The sequence below is a fragment of the Limanda limanda genome, chromosome 12 (genome assembly GCF_963576545.1).
Source record: "Limanda limanda chromosome 12, fLimLim1.1, whole genome shotgun sequence".
NCBI classification, from domain to species: domain Eukaryota; kingdom Metazoa; phylum Chordata; class Actinopteri; order Pleuronectiformes; family Pleuronectidae; genus Limanda; species Limanda limanda.
The window spans coordinates 81249-89997 of record NC_083647.1 but is presented as its reverse complement, the minus strand read 5'-3'; positions in this window follow the sequence as shown (position 1 = coordinate 89997).

Below are 8749 nucleotides of genomic sequence, written 5' to 3'. Positions count from 1 at the left end.
TCCACCACAGCTCCATCGATGTGTATGGGATTGTGACCCCCCCTCTGCAGCTTCCTGAAGTCCACGATCATCTCCTTGGTCTTGCAGACGTTGAGAGACAGGTTGTTCTCTTGGCACCATGTAACCAAGCCACTGACCTCATCTCTGTAGGCGGTCTCATCGTTGTTGGAGATGAGGCCCAGGATGGTGGTGTCGTCTGCAAATTTGAGGATGATGTTAGAACTGTGTGTTGCTACACAGTCCTGCGTGTACAGAGAGTACAGGAGGGGGCTGAGCACGCAGCCCTGAGGGGCCCCGGTGCTCAGGGTCAGTGAGGAGGATGTGTGCTTGCCCATTCTCACCACCTGGGGTCTGCTCGTCAGGAAGTCCAAGATCCAGTTACACAGGGGGGTTTTAAGACCCAGGCTCCTGAGCTTGGGGACAAGTTTGGCAGGAACAATCGTGTTGAACGCTGAGCTGTAATCCACAAATAGCATCCTCACATAAGTGTTTGCCTTTTCCAGGTGGGAGAGGGTGGTGTGTGTTGTCAGGGCGATAGCATCATCCGTGGACCTGTTTGTACGGTAAGCAAACTGCAAGGGGTCAAGGGTGTTCGGAAGGGTCGAGCAGATGTGGGTTTTGACCAGCCGCTCGAAGCACTTCATGATGGTGGAGGTCAGTGCTACAGGGCGGTAGCCATTTAAACAGGTGATGGATGGTTTCTTGGGTATGGGGATGATGGTGGCCTGCTTGAAGCAGGTGGGGACTGTTGACAGATGAAGGGAGAGGTTGAATATGGAGGTGAAGATCTCAGCTAGCTGGTCGGCGCACCCCCTGAGGACACGGCCTGGAACTCCATCGGGCCCAGATGACTTTCGAGGCTTCACTCTTTGAAGCTCTCGCCTGACGTCAGCCACGGTCAGGGACAGAGTGCAGTCATCGTCTCGGTCCTCGGCCAGTCTCGCGGATGGAAGGGTGTTGGTTGCCTCAAACCGTGCGTAGAAGGTGTTGAGGTCATTAGGTAGAGAGGCGGCGGGCTGATCATCACTGTTATTTCTCCCATTTATAGCCTGTGATGTGTCGCAGGCCACCCCACAAGCGTCGGGGGTCAGAGCAACAGTTGTTGCAGTGGCGTGTCTACATTAGGGGCAGGTGGGGCACAGCCCCACCGGATGGCGCTGTTGTGCAGAAGGGTAAATACTGCATATCTGAACTTTGTGGCAAAAATATATTTTATTTAATTTATATGCAAAGTAGCTTGAATGTGTGTGTAAATAAACTTGACTCACAAGCATTATAGTCTTGTTTTGAAGTCATTTGATTCGTGTGTGTTTCTGTCTGTGTGCTCGCCATGTCAATGCTTTTCTCTCGCCGTCCGTGTCTGCTCTGGGCTTTGTGAAACGCTTCCCTCTTGCCGTACGTCTCTGCTGTGGGCACAACGGGGCAAGCGTCAGACCTGTGCCATGGGAGCACCAATCAGCGTGAACCACACAGGCCACAGGTAACATTGGAAGAGTGGTGATTATTCAGATGGGTCCTACGACGTCTCCCAGCAAGCTACTTGACTCCAGCGTCAGCGTCACCCGGAAACAGGCTGACGCTCCGGTTCGGCGTCACCTGAGCTAACAGGCTACCTCGTCAGTGGACACCACCCGAGTCTGTTGAGAGGTTCACTCACATCGGATGAATAATACATTTTGAAGTTCTGCTTGTTCTCCTGGCAGAGAGGCTAAAGACGTGTGAGCTCCCGTTTCTGAGGTTTGTCAAGTTTAGTATTGTATTTATCTGTAAGTAGTGCTTCGCAGGTACCTGGTTGTTAGCTTAGCTCGGGTAGCCTGCAGGCATGCTGGCAGCAGTAATAGCGATGCTAATGGGACTGTAGCCTATGGAGTTATTGACCCGACATGAAGCCACATGATCTGGGCCACCCAGCAGAAAGAAGCGTTAGTTTATGAGGATGAGTGTGTTTGGAGAATAAGCTCCCCCACGTAAGATATCTAATTGAATGTAAAGTTATTTCACTCGCCAACCCATTTGACTTGACTACGTTACACAGATTATTTTTCTGCAGAAACACATTTACTGTGATCAACTGAAACGTGAGTATTTATAGTAGTACTATATTCAGTTTTTTACATCGTTAATCTTACCCACCACCTATTTCCTAAACTGAAATGATTATAATCTGATGAACTTTGAAGTAATAAACTTTTATTTTTACCATGTAAAAGTGGAAACATGGCACATGTATGACTTTCTATATCTGTTTATTTTTGTTGAATGTTCCTCTAGGACAGTGGTTCTTAACCTTATTGGAGGTACTGAACCCTGCAAGCTTCATCAGTGCATTCACGGAACCCTTCGTAATTGGACAAATAAAATATTATTTCTTCAAAACATAGGTATATATTTTGTTGTATGTTTGTTATTTTGTGTACAAAATTAACCATGCATCAAGTGCACACAAAATCACTGTGTTCAAAGAACAAAACCAACAAACAGGAATTTCACACAAAAACATAACTAATATAATAAATAATATTTATTGCAAATCAATGTGACTTTTGCTGTTGCCTTTCAGATACAGCTTCAGAAATGCGCGGCTTCACCTTGGCAAGTGCGACTCTCATATCATTTTCACAACAAAGTCTGTTCCTTTTCTTAATTTTCATGTCTACCATCCTCGAAAAGTATTGCTCGCAAAAATAAGTTGTAACAAACGGTGTGAGTATCTCAAGGGTCACCAAAACGTTGAGGGCGTTGTTGTTCTGAAGAGTTGCTGTTGAAGCTGGCTCTGCTGAATGACGTACAATCACAACAGCCACAAGTCGACTACTGAGCGCACCAAGCAGCAGAGGTATCAAAGATAAGCAATGTGGAGTGATCAGCTGCAGCCAATGACGGCCAAGCGGAGGGGGACTTCACGAATAATACGAGTGGGCTGAATTTCTTTTATGTAACTAATTTTTACTAAGCAACAAAATATTTGTAATCTGACACGGCGAAGAAAAATTGTGTGTTGCCAAATTGTCTGCAGCCGATTTTTTGAAGGCCGACAAAAACGGCCAGATATTGCCAGTGTGAACCGGGCTATACTGTGTGTGTCTTGACCCCTGCCGAACCCCCGAGAGTGATTCACCGAACCCCTGGGGTTCGATCGAACCCAGGTTAAGAACCACTGCTCTAGGATGTCAAACATGAGACAACTGGAATCCAACCAGACTGAGTCATCACTTCAACACTGACTGCAGGTACAGACATGTTTTCATAACTTACAATCAAAGTAAAGTATTGCACATAATACATAATGTATTAAATAATAATAAGCAATACTTATAATGTGGAAGAACTCCATACATTACATTCATTGTCTTGGTAGTGCACAGTTTATTCCAAAACCATATTCAAAATCAGTAGTTGAATATCCACAGAAAATAAGGATAAAAGCTTTGTTCATAAGTAACACTTCCTCTACAATAATGCCATACTTTTATGTTTCCTATCATTTTATTAGGTACGGACAAGCCTGAAGGACACAGCTGTGCTGACTGTGTTCTGTCTCTTATGGCAATGAAGAAAAAACCCTGGGTTCTTATCTAAAGTGTATCAAATCAGAAAGCAAAAGGTAAACATTGTTCTAATAAGTGTTCATTTGAATATATAATATATAATGAATATAGAAATTAACTCTATTATCCATGACACTTAGCAATGACGTCTTTAGTTAGGGAGGAAAAAACAGTGTTGTGCAGATGAAGCTGGTGCATGTCATCCTCATGTTGATAATAATAATAAATTAATAAATTATGCAAGTTATTTGAGCTATGTGTCTGTCTAATCGTTTTACTTTGTTGCAATCATTTTACCTAAATGCTGTATTATAGGCAACATCTTATTGACCCACCAGAAATTTCAGGCTAAAATCGCTTCTGAGTTGTTGAACGTACAGTCTCTCCTTCTTCTTGCCGGTCACTCAGTTTGTGAGGACGGCCAGCTCTAGGCAGATTTAAACAAGTGCCATACTTCTTCCATTTCCTAATGATGGATTTAACTGAACTCTGTTGGATGTCCAGTAAGTTTGGAAATCTTTTCGTAGCCTTCTCCTGACTTATACTTTTCAATGATCTTTTCTATGAGTTGCTTGGAGTGTTCATGTTGCAATTGTAGCAGGAATACTGATGAACCAGAGACTGGACCTCCCAGACACAGGTGTTTTTATACTACAATCACTTGACGCACATAAACTGCACTCAGGTGATCTCCATTTCACTAATTGTGACACTGCTGGCATCAACTAGTTGGACCTCTGTTGAATTAGGTCAGTCACTTTAAAGGGGTTTAATATTTATGCAAACACTTATTTTACACTATATATTTTTAATTAATTGACATTAGTTTGTGAAAATCTGTTTTCACTCTGACATGAAAGAAGCTTTTTTATATTGACCATGATTTCATGTATAAAAGCAACAAAAGAGTGAAACATCCAGGGGGGGGTTAATACTTTTTATAGGCATTGTGTGTGTATATATATATATATACAGTGGTGGTTGGTGGAAAATATATTGGGGAGGGGGCGCGTCGTTTTTTTAGGGGGGGGCAAATAAACTGAAAACAGACTCAACAAAAACAACACAACACACAGTATGCCAGTACTGTAGACTGCAGTGCAGTGCCCCGTATTAAGCAGTCGCCACTGTTTAGTTATTAATGGAGTTGTGCTAAATCGAGGAATATTGCTAGATGGTTGGGTTTATTCATCGGTGTTAAGGGTTGGTTGGGGAGTTGTCGGTGCATATGCCCTGCTGACCTGCAGTTGAAGGTTTGCCCTAAATTCAAGCCCACCCTCGGGGGATTTCTGGGTAATAGCTGCTGCTTGCCTCTGTCACAGACATTAACCAGAAATCCCTCACCACAGCACCACCTGAAACTTCCAGCAGGCAGCATATTTGCAATGTCAACCTATCCTCCCCCACTGCCTCAATCCAATAGGCAGGAACTCACAATGGATTGCTTGTTTTTGACCCCTGAGTGCCCCCCTTTCCTCCTCCACCTTGTTTCTAAGTTGCTGAGAGCGAGGAGTAAATAAAAGAGCGTGGATTAATGATCAAATTATTTTAATGCTGTGTTCTTCTAAAGGCCAGCGCGAAAAACGTTCTCTGTTCACTTGAAAGATAAATCCAAATTATGGTCTGTATTAACAATAGAAATGTGCTCCTTAGAGGGACAAAATAACAAAAACAAATGATGAATCGTCAGTGGAAAGGAGTATTCAAGAAATTACACAATATTTCCTCTGTCTAGTTATATGTTAAAAGTAGTACTTTAACACAAAAAAGATTGAAAAACTGATAAATAACGAAATCCACTGAAGATTAAGTAATATTGCATATCAATATCGCATCTATTTTTTAAATATTTTTTTCATCTGACTTGCGAGTCAGATCAACTTCTAATTCAAGTGGGATTTTAATCCTTTTTTTCCCCATTAACTGATCAGTGAACTTAATTTTGGACATTGGTTCATACAATTTGATTCAAAGATTGGAAACAGTTTTCATGGATAACAAATGTCAACAGAAATGACACATAACACAAACACACAATTATAGTTGAAGATGCCCTGTTCCCTGCTCTGAGGGAAGTGAATAGTATTTATAGACACTGAAATTATCCTTATAACCCCATTACCTAAAACTGTTTACATCTTTTGCATTGCTGTATAGTGCCGTAATGTTTTCTGTAAGCAGTGCTCCTTTATGATAGAAGGGGGAAAATTCACATTGTGGACTTCCCCAGAGAACTGATAACATACTCTGTCTTTTAATGCATGAGGCCGTTTTCAGACAATAACTCTGGAGGATGATCGCAGAATTGGGTGCAGATTTCTGGCGGTTGCCTTTCATATATGAAAATATATGAGATTCTCTGCTCAGATACTTTCACGACAAAAAATTAATCTCTGGAGTATTCAGGCAAAGGGTGGTACAGCATGCAGGAGACAGGAGGTAATGTATTATTTCTGGTTGACACAGTTGTTTCCATGTGCTCACAGGGTAAGTTAGTCATCCTTTGGGCTTCAGTGCACCCTCTGAACCTTCTACATTTGACACACTTGTAAATATAGGATGAGACAGCATGACTACATGCAAGTATCCGGATGCTGTTTCATCGTAACTAATTTATTGTCATGCCTTGGTGTTGCACTCGTTGATGATAGTGTTTGATTAGTATCTTTGAGATGTGGATAGTTTTTGAAAAGATTGCTGGATGCATGCTCCGGCCGAACTTCCACCCTGATATGAGGATTCCTTGTTTAATTCAAGAAAGGATTTAATTTATGCAGCCTCCTTGCCTTTTCCTTGGTTGTTGGCTTATCCTTGAATCTCTTCAGAGAATGTTGGTCTTTGGACAATTCCTAGGATAGTTAGTTCTGCATCCTTTCTCTCTTCAAGACTTGTGGGTACATTGGTACTAGATAAGGCTGCCCCGACTAAGTGGAGACCAGTGCCTGGGATTGGATGTCTCCATTGTCCCACCAGAGAAATCTCCAATAATCTTGGTCTTCTGCTCTTACTTGAAATTCATGGAAAATGTGTTTAATACCGCACATTATACTCACTGGCCCCCAATGAAACTGACACCTACCAGGGTATTTGTCAGTTCTGGTCCTGTAAGCAAGTCAATGACATGCCTAGAAACTTTGCTGAACAATTGAACACGACCTTGATCTTTCTTGGTTTCTGCGGGTGATACACCCCGTGGTGAGGGAGATACCAGGCAGGGCGCCTGTCGATTTCTTCTTCTTCTTCTTCTCAGCATCTCCACAAGCTATTGTTTCCCTCATGAAGCATATGTAATCCTTATGGTATTGCTTGTCATTCTCAAACCTCTTTCCCAAACATTTGAGACTGTGATTTGCACATGTCTTGTTGTCTGGCAGGCTCAGCCTGACTTCATTAAATGGCAAAGGCATTTCGCAGAGACCATGTGCTCTGATTTGAATTCCGTCATCCATTATTGATATGAAGCCCAGATCTTCCTGAGAGAAGTGAGAACCCTTTGCAGTTCTTTCGTTGAAGTCTGACTCAAGCACCTTTATCACATCTGGGGGAGTAATTCCTTGAGGGCTTGAGAACAGTTGTAGCCTATAAGCAGAGCAATCTAACATTCAATTAAAGGAGCAACCTCTTCAGAAAGGTGCACTAGGTGAGATAAGATATGATAAGAAGTCCTTTATTAGTCCTGCAATGGGTAAATTTGCAATGTTACAGCAGCAAAAATACATCAAATAAGTAGCATGCAGTACTTGGGTGAAGGAATATAAAGAAGTATATAGAAATATAGAAAAAAAAATATAGAAAATATAAATGTAATTAAACCAGTATAAACAGTGTAAAGCAATGTTTAATGTGTCAGAATGTGTACAGTGAATGGATTGGACATGAACCATTTATACTGCACAGACAAATTAATATAGCACAGTGAATATTTCACAGTTGAGAAGTGTTAAAGAGACAGTCCGTGCCTGTAGTTTTACTAGAAGCAGAGCTGGTTGAACAGTCTTACTGCTGCAGGAAGGAAGGACAAGCAAGAACACTCCAAGCAACTCATAGAAAAGATCATTGAAAGTATAAGTCAGGAGAAGGCTACAAAAAGATTTCAGACTCACTGGACATCCAACAGAGTTCAGTTAAATCCATCATTAAGAAATGGAAGGCGTATGGCACTTGTTTAAACCTGCCTAGAGCTGGCCGAAGGAGGATATCCCAGGACCAAGCTTGCCCTCCTAATCAGTTGGTCCGGTCTCCTCCTGTCAGCAGTTGAAATGCTGCTGCCCCAGCAAACTACGCCAAAGAATCAGGAGCGCCCACTGCACTCAAAAAGACCTCAGTCTCCTGAGCAGATAACATCTGATCTGGCCCTTCGTGAATATTGCACTGGCATGATCGGTCCAGTCCAGTGTATTCTTCAGGTGAACACCATGGTTCTTCTATGAGGTCACTAACTCTATGTCTATTCCCTGGATTTTCAACGGTATCGGGGGGTCACGTCTGCACCTGCAGAAATCCACCACCAGTTCTTTGGTTTTCCCCGCATTGATCTGGAGCCAGTTCTGCTGGCACTAGTCCCCAAAGTCCTGCGTCAGTTCTCTTTATCAGATAACTTCTGCAGCTGACAGGAGGGTGAGTGGTAGGTGAAGTCTGCAGTGTAGATGGTGAAGAGGAACGGAGCCAGGCTCGTTCCCTGCAGACAGCCATGTCCAACACACAGTCCCGGATCCTCACATGTGGGGTGTGTTGCTCAGGTAGTCCACTATCCAGGGTACGAGGTGAAGGACCAATCGAGCATGCTTCAGTTTGTCCCTCAGAAGTGCCGATTGAATGGTGTTGAACGCACTGGAGAAATCATGATCCTTACAGTGCTCCCAGGCTTCTCCAGATGAGACAGAGCTCTGTGTTTTCTATAGATGACGACGTAATCCGCCGGCTCACCACAGAGTGCAGGACATTACAGGCTGCCTCAGTGTTAGCAGAGGGGGGAACATACGCAGCTATCGTGATAACATGCGAGAATTCCCGTTGTAGATAGTGAGGTCTCATGCTAACGGTTAACACCTCAATGTCCTGACAGCAGTGCTGTTCTTTGATAGTGATGTGCCCACAGTTACACCTTCTATAATTCACAAACACTGCCAGCCCTTCTCCTTTCCTCTAACCTGCTCTGCACTGTCCTGTCAGCCCGTATCAGCTGGAATTCGTCCAGCGCA